Genomic DNA, 21,751 nt, shown 5'->3' on the forward strand with positions numbered 1-21,751 from the left:
GAGTTTTGATTAGAGCAGCGGGGGACTGTTGAGAGTTTAAGCAGAGCAGTTTGGCAAGAGAAAAATTATATTTTGAAGACAACTTCCTGCCTGTTTTCTTTTTCAATGGATTGAAAAGGAGCCCAGACAGTTGCAGGAGAAATATTTAACATGTGCCTAGGAATGTGACAGGCATTTTATACATTAGTTCCATCCATCAGAGCCTCCAGAGTGCGTGATCTTCTGAGACTCAATATACAAGTCAGGGTCTGGAGAATCCAGGTGCTTCAGTGACTTACCCACAGTCATTCCACTGCTGAGATCTTAGAGACAGAGCCGGGGCTAATACCCAGGCTATGAGAGCTAGATCCAGGCCTCTGAACCCATGTGCTCCTGGCCACATGTTTATGTGCTTGTTAGATTGAAAGGGCTTGTAGACACTGCCTAGTTCAGACCCAGAGGGAAACAGAATTTGAGATATTAAGGAGCAATAGCTTGTAAATGGAGTCATATTTTAGTGCACTGGGGGAAGGTGGCTATTTCAAGTCCAGTTCTAGAAATCCTTTCTAAAGCCAAAAATCCTTCCATAAAGCAAACAATTCACTCTCCCATTTAGCAGGGGGAGAATGCTGTTCTCCAAATATTGAGCAAACTCATAAAACTGAAAGACATCCAGCAATGTTCTTATTGTTCAAGGAGAGGAGATATGGTGAAGTGGTCTGGAAAGAAGTGGGAACAAGAGGCCCGATGGAGGGGACACCAGCCTTGGGATGGACTAGATGCTACACTTTAAAATTTCCCAGTCATTTAGTTAAAAAGGAGTGTTAGCCTTCATTTTATGAACCTGTGGAGAACAGAATATTAGTTTTTCCTCATTTATTTTCCCATCTAAGAATACTCTACTTTTATCCCAGTCACTAGCAAGGGTTATAGGGGCACTGTACATTTCAAGACTTCACCTGCACAAGTTTTCCTACAATCAGAGTCTATGTAGCATTTTACTTCGATGCCTCCCTTTATAGTTTGTGTGTTATAGTATAAAATAAAGCTAAGATTCCGTCCACATGGATCCATAAGGAAAGAGTTTATATATAACTCAAACCAGAGTGTCCAAGTGTGATTACTTGCATATACTTGGCCCAGGGAGTGGTGTTAATGGGAAATGTGATCTCATTAAAGTAGGTGTGTCGGTGTGGGCATGGACTTTAAGACTCTTGTCCTAGCTGCCCGGAAGCCAGTAGTCTTCTTAGCTGCCTTCAGATGAAGAGGTAGTACTCTTAGCTCCTCCTGCACCATGCCTGCCTGGACACTGCCATACTCTCACCTTGATGATAATGGACTAAACCTCTGAACCTGAAAGCCAACCCCAATGAAATGTCCTTATTAGAGTTGCCTTGGTCTTGATATCTGTTCATAGCAGTAAAACCCTACTAAGACATCAAGTTATATTTCTGTTGCTGCAATAAAATATCCTGACAAAAAGCAAATTATAGAAGGTGTTTATTTCCTCTTACTATTCCAGGTTACATTCCATCATTGTGTGGAAGTCCGGGTAGGAATTTAAAGTACCAGGTCATATCATAGCCGTAGACAAGAGCAAAGTGAAGTGATATGTATATGCTTGCTTGAGCTCAGATCAGTTTCTTCGGTCATATACGGCTGAGGACTCACCTCTTCAGAGCTGGTGCTGGCCACAGGGGACTGACTCTTTCCAATTGAATTAAGACACTATTCCATAGACATACTCACAGGCTGAGCCCATGCTGACAATCTCTTATTGATACTCTCTTCCCAGGTTTGCTGTAGGTTGTGCCAAGTTGACAATCAAAACGAAACACACCAGCTAATCATATCCAAATTCTGCAAGATCATCCCCCTTTGAAAGCTAGATTCATTAAGCAACACATTTTATTCTCTTCTGTATACTTCAGGTTTCACCTCCAAAAGATGAGTAATACTACCCACCACTCCTCAGTGTAGCAGGGACTAGAGTTACACTTGAGTCAGTTATATATTGTGGTATAACAAATGACACAGAACCACCATGTATGAAAATCATGGTTCTGTGGCTAGACAGCTTAGACTGAGTTCTGATGAGAGCAGGTATTCTTCTAGTCTCAGCCCTATTTCTACTCTGTATCTGTTCTCAGTTTCTGAGATAGCTATCCTTACATGTATGTGTGTCATACACTGACAACCAATACCCAAATACCCACTGGCTATGTTATTGATCTAATTAAGCTTTTTAAAACTATATAAGCTAAAGGTCCCCTTGATTTCATTTTGGACCCATTATTAAAACCTAGATATATTTGTTTCTGTAAAAATATAGTTTGCATCCAAAATATTCTACAGCATACAATGTATATTATTATCAAAGAATTTCAAAAGCAAATGCCTATAATCCCTGCTGTTGGAAGCAGTATTTCACATCCCCAGCAAGACCCTGAGAATTTCAAGCTTTAATAAGCTAGTTTAAACAACCCCTTATTTGTTGTTGAGTTCTTCTTCACTGGCTCTCATTTTGTAATTACTTGTATTTCTTTTTGGATGATTCACCCTTTAATTACTTTATATTTAAGGAGGAAAACAATTGAGATTGTTCAATATTCTTCTCATGGGGCCACAATATTTATCCTTTTCAGGAATAAATACATTGTAGATTTCCATGCTTATTAATTTTTGTAGAGAACATCAAGTTATGCAAGGTATGCAGTGAATACATTTAAATTCATCACTTAAACAAATTCCATCAAGACTATTAATGCCAATTTGATTATTTCCATTATTATATCAGTAGAGATATTACCAGTGATGGATTTGTTCTGTTTCTAAATCCAGCTGGGGAATTAGCATAAGCTTTTCCTTCTGTTATTTCAAAGACAAAGAATGTGAAAAGCAATAGGGGTTTTGTTTTTTGTAGGGGGGTAGAAAGGGGATTTATGGAACATTTGTGATATCCACATGCTGACAGCAGATACCAGCAATGTCATTTCTACTAGTAACCGGAAAGGAACAGTGTCTGAGTTTTCAGTCCTCTCCCCCATGTAGGATATTCATTGTATCACAGAGAAGTCATTCACAGCTGTGGTGAGAAAAAGATGCTTCTGGTATGTGTTTAAAAGCCGTCATACATCACTCATCAGAAGCAGAAACATTTGCTTTGACACCCATTCTTATTGAATATCAAACTTAGTGGCTAAACACCAACTTATCACATTAGCCTATGAAATTACACCTCAAATACTGGGTGACAAAAGACTCCAACATTTACTTTAAAAAAGAAGAGCAGAGATTTATCATCTTTGATCATGTGTCTGGGTTACAAGTTCCTGGGAAACTTGCTGTATCATTCTGGCTCAGGGTAGCTTGCTAGACTTCTGTTACCTGTCAGTGGGATTACATTCATGGAAAAGGTGGCTGTTAGAAGATTGAGGTCTAACTTAAGTTGCTCATGCAATGGTTGCTGCTGGCTTTGAAAGACACTTAAGTTCCTCTCTATATAGGTGTTCCCTTGATATAATGACAGAGTGACAATCCAGGAACAAAAGGCAGAGGTCACAGTGCGTTTTATGGCATTACCTTGTTAGCAAAGTGTAGTTACTTCCACTGTATCCTGGTTTTTATGTGCGTCATCTTTGATTTAGCATATGAAGACACAGCCAGATGCAAACATAAAATTCAGAGATCCTCTGAGGTTGTGTCAGAGGCTTCCTTCCTCATAGTATTACTGAGTGACAGTTGAATACTGAGTCAATCCATCCGAATCACTCACTGGAGACTGGGATCGTTTTACTAATGTATCAGCTTGGTATTGTGCAACCCCATTTATGGCTAGAAAGCTGGTTGTGTACATCTTCAGACCCCGTGACTTACCCTTGAGATTTATGCAGTACTGTGATAACTTTTCATTATCTTCTCCAGAAGAGTACAGACCTTTGTTCTGATGTTTTTCTCATAGTCATATCTTTTCTTTGGATATGTAAAATCAAATAATTCTTTTACAGTCTTATCTTATAGTGGATAGGCTTTTCATGAAAAATATATTCATACATATATTCAATTGACAGTCTGAGTATCCTTCACTTCCAAATCTAAAATATCATATATTCACAGGTCCTGGAATCAAACCCAGGTCTCCATGCTTGGTGGCAGGTATCTTTACCCATGGAGACATCTTGCCAACCTTGATTTCAGAATTTTGGATTAGGAAAATTTAACTAGTGAAGTCCACAGAAATATTTCTAAATCTATAAAACCAAATATTATTTATCCTACAAACTTCAGATAAGATTTTTTTCTTAATATTCCAGGAATTTGGATTCAAGAAGCCCGATATTCCCCCCATGATGCTAAACTCTGTATATGCTAAAATCTCTTTCTAAATAATTATAAATAATCTCTACACAGTGTCCCATATATGTTAAAGCATGGCTCCTGCATTTATAATATTTAATATGACATAAATATTTGTCAATACTAAACATAACTGTACAGAGAGTGTCAAAAATATCCCTCTGTACAAGCAGTCATTCTTTACCTTAAATCTTGCAGATTTACAGTTAAATCCATGGACGTAGGACCAATAAGAATGTAGAGCCAATGCTTCCTCTTGTTAGACACGGATAAGGCTTTTGTTCAGATGAGGTTAAAAAAGAATTATTCCTTACGAAAAGCTTTACACAAGACCCCAGAGTGTGTTCATGTGGTTTGATTTTCAAATAGCCAAGTATAATTAAAGTTAAGTATTAAAATAATGTTAAAGTTTGGCAATTATTTCCTTTACTAATTGCAATCTTTAACTTACTTAACTTTCAAAAATACAGGCATCAGCTGAACCCTCTAATAAGGCCACTACATACATTTTATGTCTTTCTTTCTACTTCTTACAACAGTCTTGATTTTGTCTTTTCTTTTTCTAAAGATGTTTTCATGTATAGATGTGCTTTATGTGTGTGCACCTGAGTGTGGGAATAAATACCACATGAATCACTAGAACCAAAGGACAGAGATGGAGTCAAATCCCTGATAGCTGGAGCAACAGTAGTTGTGAACCACCTTTGTCTTTGGAACAAAATCCAAGTCATCTGCAAGAGAAGCAATTGTAGGGATAATCTCTTGTGCACTGTGTAAAAGCATTGTCTGCTAATAAAAGTCTGGTAGCCAATAGGCTGAGACAGAGTTAGAAGGTGGGATATCTAGCAGGGAGATAAGAACTCTGGGATAGAGTTAGGAATGGGAGATTTGCCAAAGAGACACTGAGCAAGTTGGACATATGTAACTGAGGAGAGGTAAGCAGCAATGTGGCAGACATAAAAGAGTATAACTGGGTTATAAGCTAGTTGAGGAACAAGCCTAGCTTAAGGTCTAGCATTTACTGATAAATAAGCATTCAAGCTTTTATGTGGGAACTGGGAGAGGGTGGAAAAGCCCACAGCTACAAATGCCACCTATCATAGTAGGCACGTAATCAAAATTTAACTAAAAAATCAAGCTTAGAACAAAAGATTCAGGTATTAGAAAAGCCCTGGGTGGAAAGGTAGGAAACAAACACCTCCTGAAACAGTTTCCTAGCCATGTAGAAGGTATTCCTTTTACGAGAGAGCAAACCAAAAGCCACAATGCTATCCCAGGTACAGCACAGTGACTGAGAAGCCTGGGCCCATGGGAAACTCCTGTGTGCTCATGGGGAAAAGCCTGCAATGGCACGGAGTCAGAAGATACAGTCACTTGGATCCACCTTCCCAGAGTGGACAGAGTTCAGAGGATAGTCCCAGCGCAGCATGCCAGGACATGTGGGGCCAACGTTGCCAGAGGGTGCCTGCAGGTGAAAGCCTGCACAAATGTCCAGAGTCAAACAAGAAAAGGGACTGATCTGAGGGGTATGGAGCCAGGAGCCAGCAGCCTGTGTGCAGTGCAGCAGGAATACTTAGCAGAAGCCAGATGCTGACATGTGAAAATGGTAGGAAAATCAGGAAAGTCCACAGACTTGGAAAGATCTTGGGAATTCCTACATTTTAAAGAAAATGCTCATAGAACAGAAGTGGGATATGGGATCTCCAAGAGGTCTATTAAATAATGCTTTATTGACTTAAAATGCCAATAAGACAGATAACACAGCTGCTGAAATACACTGGGCTTTATAAAGTACTGATGAATTAGATCAGACTATTTATGTGATAACCTCAGAATGGAAGGAAGGAGATGTGTTACATCGAGGAAAAGGTTTTATCTTTGTTTCAACAGGACAAGAAAAGCTATGGATTTCATCAAAACTAATAAAAATTAAGTTTGAACAGAGGACACCTTGTGAAAATCTTGGCAACAGACACGAAGGAAGAAAACAAAACAGATGGAATATATGCTGGTGCCTCTACAAGAGAACAGCTTAGAGACTGGCGGAGACATCCAAGTGTCTCTGCATAGCCAACAAACCTTGTTGACTACAAAACCCCCAAGCATTCCTATTGCATGCCATCCCTTCATATGCCATGACTGACAATTTATATTATACTTTGGCTATACAGTCCAAGCAGATTTATAAGGTTTGATGGCTTTCTCCTGCTCAAACAAAGAGCAGAGAATCATCTTTAACTGAGTTGTGCACACCACATATTCCATAATGTGTTAATGCAGAAGTGTACTTTATCTATGAAAGTTTATATGTTTATAGAACCAAAGGGACAGACCCCAAAGAAGGCAAATATCCCAGGTGATCGAGCATCATATAACCTCAATTGTGTTTACCTCAAAAATCTCCATCAAGAAAACTACTATATAGCTAGTTAGATTATCACATATCAGACTGCTTCTGTCAGGACTGCTGTTGGCTCTGTACTTTCATATCACATGGAGACTGGACAACAAATGATATAGATAATGTTATAATACTTGACCCATATCCCAATTTTCTTAGGCTCCCTAAAAGAGAATATTGACCCCCCCCCGCCCCAGATAGCAGGGAGTAATGACACCCCATTCCCATAAAGTGGTGTGGGTGGTTTTGGTCCTGTGGTGGGTGATGGATGTTTGCTATCATTTAGGGTGATTGGTTATACATTGCTGATGGTCTTGGACAGGGAAGAAACAAAATATAGAAGGTTAGATTTAGGGGTTTTTAATCTTACTTTTTCTCTACTCTATCCTTTTTTCTCTCCTATCTAGTGTTAGAGAAGGAACGGAAAGAAAGGGGTGGGTATAGGAATGATAGGATAAAAGGGTAGATTATTGACCCTAATTTTAAACAAAGAACACCAAGAAGCCAAATAATTTTATATTACTATGGAATTTTGTATATTTATACAGATTTACAATTATATTTTTATAATATTATATATATATGTATATATAATATATATATATATGTATGTATGTATGTATCACAATCTTAAACAAGAGTTGAAACTCTTATTAAAGGTATTGTACTTATACAACTTATTTAAAAATGCTATGTAAAGTTCTAGTACTTTTTAAAGATATTATTACAAACTGTTTTAAGATAATTAAGAAATACAAGTTAGTAGTCAATAAAACTTATGATCCAGTTATATACTAGTTTTGTTAATTACAGAAATATGATTCCAAGATTTAACCAACAGTAAACACCTAGAAACAAGCAATGTTTCCCTATTTAGATATATTGCAGATAGATAGATAGATAGATAGATAGATAGATAGATAGATAGATAGATAGTCTTCAAAAAGCTCAGAGATCTACAGGCAATTAAAGATGTTTTATTAATAAGAGGCTTTTCATGACACTGAAACACAACAGCTCCTGACAATGCCTCACCACTTTATAGAAGATTATGAGCATTCAAGAACTCCATATGGAGTTTCTTCTATGTGGCAAGGTATCTACTGGGCAAAAAACTGCCCTTGCTTCAACTGCAGGCAGAATGCTGTGCAAATTGGCCAGACAGGACAAGACACAGGGTAGTTGATTTCTGAGCTTTGCCAAGACAAGGTAGGCAAATCCCTCAATATTCCTGCATCACAAAAATGTCTAGGCTGAACGTGACGCTCTAACATTGTAGAGGAATCTTGGGTGACTGTTCAGATAGCCATCAGCCTTTGTCATCTCCATAGATTTAGAAGCTGCTTGCTCTGCATTTCCTATTTACTAAGGTAAGATTTATCCTTCTCCGGTCTTTGATAGGGCTGAAGACTAGATATAGTCTCACAATTATGCTTAAGTAGTTTAGCATTTAAGAAAATGTTTTAAGGTCTAAAAAGATATTTATAGGTTGATTAATGTAAGTTATGACATAAACTGAATTATGTATAAAGCTTTGGACTCACCAAGATAGTGTAGATAATAAAGTGCTTCCTCCAAGGTTGTCAAATACATTGTGCATGTAATTCTTACCTGGTAGTTTCCTAATTGTTCTTATTGTATATAGTTTATTGATATTAGAGAAGGAGCCTTTTATTAGACTAAAAAGGGGGAGATGTAGGGATAATCTCTTGTGCACTGTGTAAAAGCATCATCTGTCAATAAAAATCTAATGGCCAATGAGCCAAGGCAGGATTGAAAGGTGGAACATCTGTCAGAGAGAGAGGAACTCTTGGATAGATTCAGGCATGGGAAATTTGCCACTGAGACATTGAGGAATTCAGATGTATGTCACTGAAGAGAGGTAACCAGCCATATGGCAGACATAGAAGAGTATAAATGAATTGAAAGAGTTAAGAGCTAGTTGGAGAACAAGCCTAGTTTAAGGTTTAGGCATTTATTAATTTAAAAAGTCTGAGTCATTATTCAGGAACTGGAGCTCGGGTGGAAAAGCCCATGGTTGCAAGCAATTACTCTTAATTATTCTCCCTAGCCTCAAATGTGTCATTCTCTGAATCTGCTGCCCACACTGTTTTCTCTTTCATCTTAATCCCTTTAATTTTCATCTTTAAATTTCTAAACTTTCATTTTATCTGTACAAGTGTTTTGCTTACACCCAGGTCTATGTGCCCTGTAAGTGCCTAACTCTTCCAAAGGCCAGGGGTCTTGGATCCTCTGGCTCTGGAGTTACATGCAGTTGTGAATCACCATGAAAATTTTGAGAATCTACTTGGATGCTCTGGAAAAGAAGTGAGTGCTCTTAACTTCTGAGTCACTTCTCCATCTCTGCTTTTCTTCATCATATCATCATCATTATCATTGCTATACTTTTACATTGCTTAATTTTTCCTACAAAGGACTTTCTACTTCTTCCTAATATTTAGTCTCATGTCATTTCCCATTCACTAATTATGAATTGACACATTCCAAGAGCCAGCATGGATTTGTTCTAAGGTCTGCATCTGGCCATAGAGGGAGATGAGGCAAGGAACATATGTTGATCGTATTCCCCTTGTTCATCCTGGGGGACAGATAGGCCTAGGAATCTTGGTGACTTCATGTGTGTTCTCCTCCTGTTTTATTTTTTCAGGAACTGATTTGAAGCAAAAATCTTGAAACCATTTTCTGTTTAGAGTCCTGCCCTTAGAATTCCTCTGAGGAATATAGGAGCCCCCACCACCAAGTGTGGTATGGATTCTCATGGCTATCTCCATACATTATTTATCATCTCATGAATTCTCTGAAATATTCATTCATTCATTTTGGATATAGACAAAACATGATAATAGAAAACAACAGCACATAAGAACTTTCATTTTGATTCCCACTGTGTATTAAAACATTCACACACCAGGAGCCTCAAGGATGGAAAAACAGAAGACCACATTGCTCATGAATAGAATGTATATGGGAGGTCTGAATGCATAAGACTTTTCCATACCCCAGTCCTTCCAGGCCAAATTGGTAGGGATCAAATTGGTAGCATATTTGGGGTAAAGGGAATGCTAAGGATCTCCCTAGATATCGCCTATGTCAATCCTGAACTGTCTCTGATAGACAGAGGGCACAATCCATGGTATTCATGAAGCACTGTTGACTATGAGGAGCAGGCTCTCTCAGGTGGACTTGGGATGATTTGATTGTTGGTTTTCTTCTTGAAGATAGACATTTGAACCCTGGCAGAGATTCCATGTAAGGGATCTGCTCTGTGGCTGATCTTGAAGATGAAACTGGCAAGGGCGTATGGGAGGCTGTATGAGCTGGGGAAGCTCCCTGTCGGGTAGCCAGCTGTGAAACTGGGGCTTTAATTTTACAAGGGAGTTTTGCAGCTCCTTGTGAGTCTGATAAGCTGTCATGGCTGTTGAGGTCAGAAGATGTCACATCCTGATAACACACATCTGGAGACACCCTGAGTTGTAGGGGTTCCCACAATAAAGTGTCTAGGCCATATGGATATACAGTTTATTGGAATTCCAAAGGAGAAAACCCAGAATGCCAGGATGAGGACTGCAGCTTATCCAGGAGACAGAAAGAGAAGGGGTGTTCTATCTCATGGGTCTGTCTGTAGCAAGGGCATTGGAACATGTACTTAAAAAAGGATTTATAGAGCTGTGGTTCAGGGATAGTGCCTACTGCTTTCAGATGCAACCTAAAAATCCTTATCGGTATCAGGATGGTCAAGACGAGGAAAACATGAAGAAACTCAGGGATTGTGATTCATATTCAGGATACCTGAAGTAGGGGAGTTGAGGACCTTCCTGAAGAGAAACTCAGGCTCTAGATTTCATCCCACAAAACTCAGATATGACTTATAAATTGAGACAGCACACAAGCAAACAAGGTCATCTTATTGAGATCCTGACAATTTGTTACATAGCAGTGAAAAATGAATTTAAGTTCTAGCCACTACTCATTTGGCACTTGTGAGACAGATGAGAGAGGAGAGGTCATATATATAGTTTTCTCTGGAGTTTTAGAGACTGGTCTATGGCTCAGCTCCAATCCAGTATGAGCCACATGATTCCATCCACTCGTGAGGCATCCCCACCTTCACTGTTGTTTGTCCCAGAATTGTTGAGTGGTTCATGAACAAATAACACCTTTATTTTCTATGTTCTCTGTGGTACCAGAAATTAGACCCAGGGCCTTATGCAAGCTAGGCAAGCTCGTTACCACTGAACCATATCCTTATCTTTCATTAAAAAGTAATAAAGAGAAAATTGCTGGTATGTACAAGGACTATTCATGTATGAGTTAACTTTATGCAGGGAAAAGTTATTTGAATATTGAACTTGAGTGTTTGCAAACAGGGCTTATCATCAAACAAGTAGTTTTGGAGATTTATAATTTATATTTTCATATTTTATTCAATTTAACTCCCTGTGTGGGTGACATTGTTAACATTATTTCTCTTGCTATGTGGGTGCTGAGAATGGACTCTGGGTCCTCTGGAACACTAGCCAGTGCTCTTAACAGTTCAGCCATCTTTCCAGCCCAACATTATTACTCTTAAACCTTTATGTCTGAAATAATCAAACTAACCAGAAGTTATAAAATTCAGCCAATATTATGCAATAATATGCATACCATTTGCATAAGAGAACATGTGACAGAAGCAATTTATATGAAGGGGTTTTATTTTGGCTTACAGTAAGAGGATACAGTCCACAATGATAGAGAGGCGTAGTAACTGGAATGAGTCAGGCATGGCAGTGATAGTTTGTAATTACCATGTATTGTGTGTGTTATATGTAGCTTCCAAGAAGCAGAGAGCTCCAGCCAGTACCAGAGGTGAATTTTACCTTTAAAGCTTGCCCCTAGTGACACACTTTTGCTAACTCTTCTACAGTCCAAAGGTTCCACAACCTCACAAAACAGTGCCACCTGCTGTGGAGTAAAGATAAATATCTCAGCAACATGAGGCTATGAAAAAGAAATAGGGAGGAAAAGTTGGAAATGAGTCTCTGTAAAAAACAAAAAAAAACCTTTATCATGATGCTGTTTTCTTGAAAGAATAGTATTTATAGCTTATGTTTTATATATTGTTTAACTTTCAATATGTATATATGTGTGATAATATAATCTATAAAACATTCTTTTAAACTACTAAAAAAGATTTTAAGCACATGTACTTATGGGTGGACATTTCATTTTCAAAACATAACTTTATGTAATTGTCAAAAGCCAGGAGACTGGTATTGGTATACAACTATTCACCAGACGATATATCTTCTTTATGACATCATGGCCATTTTCCAAGTAACTGAGATGTATTTCAAATGCTGACTTCAAGGTATCCTTGAGTAAAGGCTTAAATATTTGGATTAATATTATAAATCCTCTGTCTTCATAGTCTGTGTAGATTGTCCTCTCTCCTCACAAAGTAACATTTATATGACTATTATCAATGTATTTTCTCTGAGAATTTTGTATTGGACCAGGCATGTTTTTGCAAAGAAAGATGGCATTGTAGATTTTGACTGTTTCAGAACAAGTTGTCAACAAGATCACAAACAAATATCCATAAAATTTAAGAACTAGTCTTAACTTTTCTTTCAGTTGCCATCCAATAAAATAATTAACATGAAATAAAGCCAAGAGAGATACAGGAGTTAGCTCAAGACCCAGGGGCCTTACCTGTTAAAGAGTCTGTGGATATTTGCAAGATCTATATAGATTCTCTAAAGGGATTATATTCTCTTGTCTCTGGGGGATTCTTTTCACAGACCCCTCCTTTTGTTTCTCTGTGATTGGATCAAAAATTTCCTACAGCCTCATGCAAACTCTGAGAATTGTATACTTAGATAGTTTTTGACAGTGGACCGAGGTTCCATCTACATGTAGACACAAAAGCATTTAGCTCTGGACAAGATAAGTAGGAATACTTGGGTTATATATACTGCCTCAAAACAGAAAAAAAAAAAAACAAAAAACAAAAAACAAAAAACAAATAGGCTAGTTTTAGATACTAATGTTTCTCTTACACAGATAAGATGTATCACAACCCAGGAGGATCAAACGTGACTGATTTTTCTAACTATTCCAAACGTAAGAGTTTAAGATAAATAATATTGAGACTGAAAGATGGATAGCTGCTCTTCCACAGGACCTGGGTTTAATTCTCAATTTATCTTTCATAAACTTCTGTCAGGTGATTTTCTCAAGAGCCCAAGGCTACACCTACCTGCCCCACGTTCACTCCCACATTGAAAAGAAAAACATACTTCTTTTCAAACTTTGTGTGTATATGTACATGTAGGCGAGTGTGCCTATGTGTGTGTGCAAGTGGGTGAACATGTATGTGTATGTGCATGTGGAGACCAGAGGATGACCTTGGGAACACTGCCTGCCTTATTTTTGAGACAGAGTTTTATACTGGCATGGCATCACTAATGGGCTAAGCTCATAGGTCAGGGAGCCAGATACCTGCCTAGCTGCATACAACTCTACTGTGCTAAGACTCCAAGAGCATGCCACCCTACCCCATTTTTTATGCAGGTTCTAGAACTATAACTCAAGTGATCAATCTTGTAAGGCGAGTGCTCTACCAATTGAGCCATTTTTTTCACAGTTCCTCCTCCCTTGCCTCTACCTTTCCCTCCCTTCTTTCCTGCCTCTATCCTCCTTGGACACCCTAGTCCTCCTTCTTAGTCATATATCATCTAGTTAAGTCATTAAAAATGACTTTTGCAACAATTTAGATTCTTTTCCTAGCACGACATCTGGAGCCAGGTGTTACAATGAAATAACATTTTGATTCTAATGACAATTGGCTTTATTATTCATTAACAATTCATTTAACTGTCTATCTCTGCTGTGAGTTATTTGAGGCTCCTGAAGATCACTTTCTATCTTTCATTTCCTCTACTAAGATGTACTTTCATTTCTTGTACAAAGCCAGGCTTGCTGTAGATAAGAGTATCTGTCATTAACAAATCATCCTTCTGGCATCTTCTATAGCAGTGTCTGCTCTTACTTAAAGCTACTTTTACTTCATCTCTTCATAGAGATAGGTCAGAAAGATTGTCTCAGATTTTCACAAACTTGTCTTGGGTTTTCACAGATGCTGCAGCTTGTGTTGGGAGTCACAACATTCACAGAAGAATCATCACCGAAAAGTTTCTTAGTGAGCAGGCATCTTATGACCTTACTTGTTGGAAGATACTTAGTGCAGTGGTAGCTTCCCTAGCATGCATGAGGCCGTGGATTTAACACTGAGCATCACAAAAGCACACACAGAATTTTGTATTTCTCTGTTCATTCTCCTAGAAGTACCCCTAATGCCAGGAAGAGGGTTTTGTTTGTTTATTTTTTTCACTCAACATTTTTGTGCAAATGCAAGAATGAAAGAAAGGTCTGACTGCCTTTGATATTTGTAGGTAAATAGCTCTAGGACCCCAAGTAGACCCATGCTACAGATACTCATATTTCTCATAAATAATACCACATACATTAAACTATCTCTAGATTACTTACATCTGTATTAGTTACTTTTCAGTTGCTGTGATGAAAAACCATGACCAAAACAACTCACAGAAGAAAATATTGATTTGGATTTATTATTTATAAGGGATAGTCCATGATGGCATGACAAATAGTGGCAGGCACAGTGGCAGGAACAGGAAGCCAAGGGCTCCTATCTTCCACCAATAAGAAGCAGAGAAAGCAAACTGGCAATGGTACAAGCATTTATCGATCAAAGTTCTTCTCCAGGGATGCACTTCCTCCAACAAGACCAAACAGCCTAAACTTCCTTAAACAGCACCACCAACTAGAAACAAAGTATCTGTTCATTCTCCTAGAAGTACCCCTAATGCCAGGAAGAGGGTTTTGTTTGTGAGCCTTGGAGGACACTCTTATTCAAACCACCACTGTATTGAATCTAACACAGATGCTATATAATTGTTATACCACCATATACAATTGTTATACACATTCACAGAAATAATACAACAACAATGTACTTTTGAAAATAATGGCGGGCAAAGCACCTGTGCCTTCTAGTGCAGACCCGTATTTTTTCCTAAGACTTTGCAGTTTTCAGCTGGTTGCACTCACAATGTAGAACTTAAAGGTATGGCAGGCTGGATGTATATGTTGCATTAAATAGTATCAACTGATGAACTTTTGACAAACTGTAAGGTGAAAGCAGTTCTTCTATGGTTTAAGCAACTGTCTATCTGGCTCATAGGAGGGTGCCTGTGCTGGGCATCAGGCACACACTTGTTTTTAGAAAAAGGAGCAGAGGAATATATTCAGTTGCTCAAGAAAAATATTCCAACTCATCATTTTGTTTGCTTCACGAAGCTGTCTGCAGAGCAGCCTGCATTTGTGTTTCATTTCAAGCAGAAACTAGGAAAAAAAAAAGATTTTCTTTCCTCCCAGTCATAAAGTAGCTTTTAGTTAAAGCTCATGCAGGGATTCAAAAGTGGGTGGCACAGTTCTCTGGGTGATGTCTCATGTCGTTTCTTATAAGCATGATGCTGTCTGGCTGGATGGGTGCTGGGCCTGGGGTGGGCATAGCTTTACTGGTTGTGTTGACTAAAGAGACAGATAGTCCAATGTGATTAGTATCCATGTATTGGGGCTTATTGCATCTGATAAAATACTAAGAAAAAATAAGAAACTTAAAGATACTCTCTGAAAAGAACAAGGTCTGGATAAGTCCAGTGCCTTGGGTGGGGTGCGAAGACTGGTGTGAGAATCCTAGCAACCCCATTTGAAGGGTTTAGAAAAGGGTAATCAGTAAGCACACATATATGTATATATGGGATATATCAGTGATTCCCATTTTTTTTTTCTGAGTAATATTAGACACAAAATTTCTCTTAGAGGCTCATGTTTGAACACTTGATTCCCCAGCTGGTGGTGCTGTCTTCGGGCTTCATGGCACCTTTGGGGTATGGGGCCTAGAACTGGTTGATGTAGCCTATAGAGAAGAGTCTACTCTAAGTCAGCTCTACTTGTAGCTGTGTCCACTGATTCATGATCCACAAAGATGTGAGCCAACTACTGTACCCTTCTGTTGCTTTAGCTACATGCCACTTCTGCTACCATGCCTTCCTGTTACGATGGACTGGGTCTTTTTAAACCATTAGCCAAAGTAAATCCTCCTTTATGTTGCCTCTTGTCAAGAATTTGGCTACAGCCAGATTACTTTTGCTATGCTATCCATGACTTCAGACACACATCTCAGAGGGAGGGATATAGAAGGCATCTGTAACAACTGTTCCCTCTCTCACCTCCCCCGAAAAAGTAATAGCTTTGACAAGAAGTCATTCACGAGAACTCTTTTTTTTTTTTTCATTTTTATTAGATATTTTCTTAATTTACATTTCAAATTTTATCACCTTTCTTGGTTTCCCCTCCAAAAAAAAACCCTCCCCCTGCTCACTAACCCATCCACTACTGCTTCCCTGTCCTGGCATTCCCCTTCACTGGGGCATTGAGCCTTCACAAGACCAACGGCCTCTCCTCTTATTGATGTCCCACAAGGCCATCCTCTGCTACTTATGCTGCTGAAGCCTTTAGTTCCTTTTTGTGTACTCTTTGGTTGGTGGTTTAGTCACTGGGAGCTCTGGGGGTATTGGTTAGTTCATATTGTTGTTCCTCCTATAGGGCTGCAAACCCCATTCAGCTCCTTGGGTTCTTTCTCTAGCTCTTCCATTGGGGACCCTGTGTTCAGTCCAATGGATGGCTGTGACCCTCCACTTCTGTATCTGTCAGGCATTGGCAGAACCTGACAAGAGTTCAAGAGAACTTTTAAATAGTGTGATGGAGATGCTAAAAGATAGCTCTCCACAACTGATGGGTTCTGGCAGGGGTGGATGAGGATAATGGCTCACATCTATGTAAGGGGCAGGCCACTGAGAGTTTTGGGCATGCTCCAGTGAGTATCTAGATAACACAAAATGGGCTTCTTCATTTTTCTTTTATCCTATTTTTATTTTTCCATTGTTTTGAGGTGGGTAGGTAACAAGAGTAATGGTGGAGGTTGGACATGGAAGGACTGAGAAGTGAGTGATTGGGTGTATGATATGAAATTCCCAGAGAATAAAAAAAAATGTTACATTGAAAACAAAGGTGGATACAGTGTAACTGGCATTTTGCTACTTTGTGGGTTCTTCTTTCTTCCATCCTTCTCCACCCATTTTCTTCCACCCTTTGAACCTCCAAACACTAGATAGAAAAGGAAAAAGGATAGAGGGGAAAGGGGATGATGGTATCATTAGACTACTTCCTGCAGATTGGGGCAGCTAGTTTCTTGGGACAAGTTTCAAGATATCTAACTTCTGTTTTCTTCTTCTTTGTGTACAACTACTTTACAAATTGTGACCAACAACAAACAGCAACCAACCACCAACTCACCAACTCACCCTGCCTCTCATGACTCTAGCATTTAAATACTCTTTGAAGAGTACCCAGAATTCCAAACATCACACACTCACAAAAACAATCTACAGCTGGCAAAACCATATCCCCTGATAGACTACTAGGAATACTATAGTCAGCTGCCATAGAGAATCTGAATCAGTCTCATGTCCCACACCTGGGATTAAAACAAGAAACATATCCTTATAACCTTTCCCCACTCCATTCATTCACCTAGTTCTCACTTATATACATTTTACCAAGAATGACTCTATATATGGCATGGACACACCTGAGGAAGGTGCAGGCATGGCTTTTCCATCTGGTTGTTTGTTGCCTGTCTAAAAGACAGGTTCAGTGACAGATAGTTACAAAATACACTCTTAACTATGCACTGATAGAGCTTGTAACACCTTCTGAGAGACATCCTGGGCCAGAAAAATTGCCGGATATCAATATGCAGGAGAGGAAAAGAAGAGCCTTGAAGATGGAGGGCAGACTGTGATCCTAGACCCAGGAAGAAGAACCTCATAATATACTGGAGTGAGGAGCAGCTTGGAGCTAATGTAGGAGGCAGAGCAATAAGAAAGGAGAGTAGAGAAAATGAAGTTATGCTGTTTCAGGTACATCTGGATAGACTGTACTTTCAGGGCTATGAAGAGCCAATTAAGTGTTTCCAGACCTGCTTCCTAACACACCTATGAAACAGCAACAGTCATTGCTATGCCAAGTTCCATATACTCTGCTGAAAAGTATTAGAGGGCTGTAAATATATCACTTCTGTTTCCAAAATTGCTTTTATCAATACTGCAGTCATTTATTGATACAATAAAGGGTTTTCCAATTAGACCAGAAGTATTGAAAATGCTGATGAAAGTTGAGGAGACCACTTCAAGACAATGAGCCACAGAATGACTTTTCTGGTTAGGTCCCTAAAAGCATTGGGAATAAAAGACCAAATGGATACACTGGTTGTTTTGTAACAAAGGAAATAATAAAACCAGATATCCCACAGATGAAGAATGGATACAGAAAATGTGGTCCATTTACCCAATGGAATACTATTCAGCTATTAAGAATGAGGACATCATGAGTTTTTCAGGTAAATGGATAGAACTAGAAAATATCATTATTCAGCCTCAAAGCATGAACTACCATCATCTGCATGAGAAATGGCTAGAACTGGAGAGAGGACTTGTGCTAAGTGATATACACCAGACACAAGACAGTGCCACATATTATATTCCATATGTGAGAAGTTTAAAAATAATTGAAAGTTAGAGAAATGATTACTAGGGACTGGGAAAGTACAGTTATAGAGAAGTGCTATATAAAGAAAGGTTATGTTTGAACAGTGCACGCTATATAGAAAAAGCATACCCAAGCCTATTATGACACACTCTTACATGCATTAGTAAAAAGTTAAAATACATTTACCAATTAGCACTGCAGGCATCTTCATATGGATGTTTCTTTGAAGAGAATGTATTTTAAGAGAGAGAATGCCTTTTGATTCTTGGTGCTTAATGTAATTAGGCTATAAGCATACATCCCAGCCAGGCTAAGTGAAGGAGAGGTATCATAGTGCCTTGTGGATAACAGTCCTCCACATCCTTATGCAGTGTCTGCATTTGTGAGCACTGGTGCTTTTACTTGCTGGTTACCTTTACTTCTTAAATACATGTTTGAAGAGAGTTCCACATACACTATAGACTTGGAAGGCACAGTCAGAATGCTAATAGAGCAATCAACCCACACATGCCACCTTCTAAAAGTCTGAGCAAGGTGAACAGAGCAGTTAATACCTGTGCCTCCTCCTACATGATTTCAATTAACATTTTATCTGCCCTGTGTCTCAAGTCAAGGCTTTGGCACTATTCCCCAGAGGGTGAGGGAGGACCTTAATTACAGAGCTGATGTCCTTACCCAGCTGCCTGCTGTATACTGATGTCACCACCTCTGAGCTTCACTGAGAGGTCAGGCTGATCCTTGGATGTCATGTGGCTCAAATCGAATATTTTAATTTAGAGACTCAGCAAGTGGGTTCCATCAATTAGAACTGCCTGTACTTGCCGCCCGCTTGCTGGGGCACAGCCAGGAGCTTTGACTCATTTCGCTTCTTACTGACCTCATCTCACAGTGGAGATGGCCAGTCCTTGGATGGGTGGTGGAAAGCTGCCAGGAGTCAAAAGATGGCTAACAATTGAGGAAGATTTGAAAGGATGGGTCTGGCCTTTGAAATGACAGTGCACAGGTCATGCTGGCTGAAAGCTGGCACTCGGAGGGGGTCCAGAGAAAGAGGAGTGGATGATTTTATAGTTTGGTGAGAACTCATCAATTTCCTTGAAGTGAATTAGTAAGTCAAGTTTGGATCATAAATAGAGCTCTGTACAAGAACCTGCAAGTTCATAAAATGAGTTTTCAGCAAGGCAGCAAGGCAGCAAGGCAGCAAGGCAGACTCCTTGCTCCTGTGTGACTGGGGTGTGGGTGTGGGTTTGTGGGGGCAAAGGTTGACATTGGTCACTCTTGACCTTTGTTGTTTTGTTTGTTAATTAATTTAATTTACATCTGGATTGTAGCTTCTCCTCCCTTCTCTCCTCCTAGTCCTTTCTCACCTCCTGCTGCCATTGCCATCCTCTGGTTCTTTTCAGAAAAGGCTCAGAAAATGGATATCAACTTGCCTTTGCATATCAAGTTGCACTAGGACTAGTTGCATCTTATCTTATTGTGGCTATTCAAGTTAGGGGAAAGGAATCCAAAGCCAGGCAACAGAGTCAGTTAGAGCTCCTTCTCCTGTTCTTAGGAGTCCTACATGAATACTGAGCTGCACAACTGTTATATATGTGCCAAAGGCCTACTGGCCTTAGTTTCTGAGGCAGGGTCTCACTTAACCTGGAGTTTGCTGTATTGACTAGACTGGTACCAAGTGAGCTTGGAGGACTTGCTTGTGTTTGCCTCCTCCAACTTCTGACACTGGGGTTACAAATAAATCTCATAGTGGCTGCTCTTTAGAGTCCAAACTCAGATCTCTATGCTTTTGTGACCAGATCCTTATTCATTGAGCCACCTACATAGCCCTTTGCATCATTAACCCTGTTTGGTCAGCACTAGTTTCCTCCAGGATAAAAGAGTGTTGTGGAGTAAGAAGCACCTTTGAAAAGATGGTGAGGGCCTCTTCTGCCCTGCATAAGTCAGGACTAAGCCTGAGGAAGAATACATGTAGGGAAAGGACAAAGGTACAGAGGTGGTGAATAAGTTCAGTTGTTCCAAGTCTGGATACTGGAGTGGACATTATCATTTATATATGGGGGTCTGGAAAATTATATCAATAATTAAGAGCAATGGTTGCTCTTCCAGAGGACCCAAATTTGGTTTCCAGAACCCACAGAGCAGCTATTAACCATTTGCAACCCCACTTCTACTCCAGGACATCCAGCCCCCTCTTTTAGGTGCTGTAGGTACTACAAATATGCATGCAGACAAAAACAGCTAAACATATAAAATAAAATTTAATAAGTCTTTGGAGTTACATGTGGTTGAAATTTAGGGATGGTGGGAATGCCAGTAATTTTAGGTTTTCCAGAGGCTGAGACAAGAGGTTTCAAGTCTAGCCTATGCTATATCATGGATTTCAGGGTAGCCTGGGCCCACAAAGCAAGACCTTGCCTCAATATGTATTAAGATATGCCATAAAGTCAGTTTCTTCTTTACCAATTGCCTATGACTCTGCTCTCTGCTAGGAAGACAATGAAGTTATACTGGGCTCATTCTCTTCCCCCACCCTAGTTTTAAAAGCATGTATTTCAATAGGCCATCTAGTTGTCATGGCTTAACTTCAAGAAGACAATGAACTCCAAGATTGAAGGTAAGGCAAGAAACCGGTAGCTCCTGAGAATGCCATTCCACTTCGTGTCTGTTTGGTGTCAATCTTGCAAAATCAGGTCTTAGTAAAGAAGTGCCATAGCTTACAACTCACCCTGATATTATGGGTCTCGATTGAAACATAGTTTTGAATAAAGCATTCTTTTAGCAGAGACACCACAGCAGCTTAAAATATGCAGAAGCTATTATTTACAATGTCTGCCTGGTTATTATCTTGCTTTTTTTTTACAAAGCAAGTGGCTAGCTGTCACCTCAACTTGCATCCAATGTAAAGCAGGAATAATTTGTGCTAAAGTTGGCGCTTGGAATTGAAATATAAGTTGGCTATTATGTCCAGCTGCCGTTTATCTAGGTGAGCACCTCCAAGCTGCAAATGAAGGTGGCAGAATATTACCTTGTCTCCCCTGTTCTGGGCAGAATTAACCACCATCAGGGAAATCAATTCATAACTAAATGTATAATCGAAGAGTTGAGACAGGATAATGTATAGTTGCCGAAGTGGCTTTTGATAAGGGATTTAAATAGCCATTCAAATCAGCGTCCTGGATAATACTTAGTTGAAAATGTAACTTGCTCCTTTGCAGACTCATTGGTAAATGGAAGGAACTATTCAGGAGATGATGGACACAATGGAAATTTCCCTGCTCACTGTTTGAGACACATATTTTGTACCAAATTATTGGG

This window comes from Mus caroli, unplaced genomic scaffold (genome assembly GCF_978045245.1).
Source record: "Mus caroli unplaced genomic scaffold, Mus_caroli_1 scaffold_7, whole genome shotgun sequence".
Classification (NCBI taxonomy): domain Eukaryota; kingdom Metazoa; phylum Chordata; class Mammalia; order Rodentia; family Muridae; genus Mus; species Mus caroli.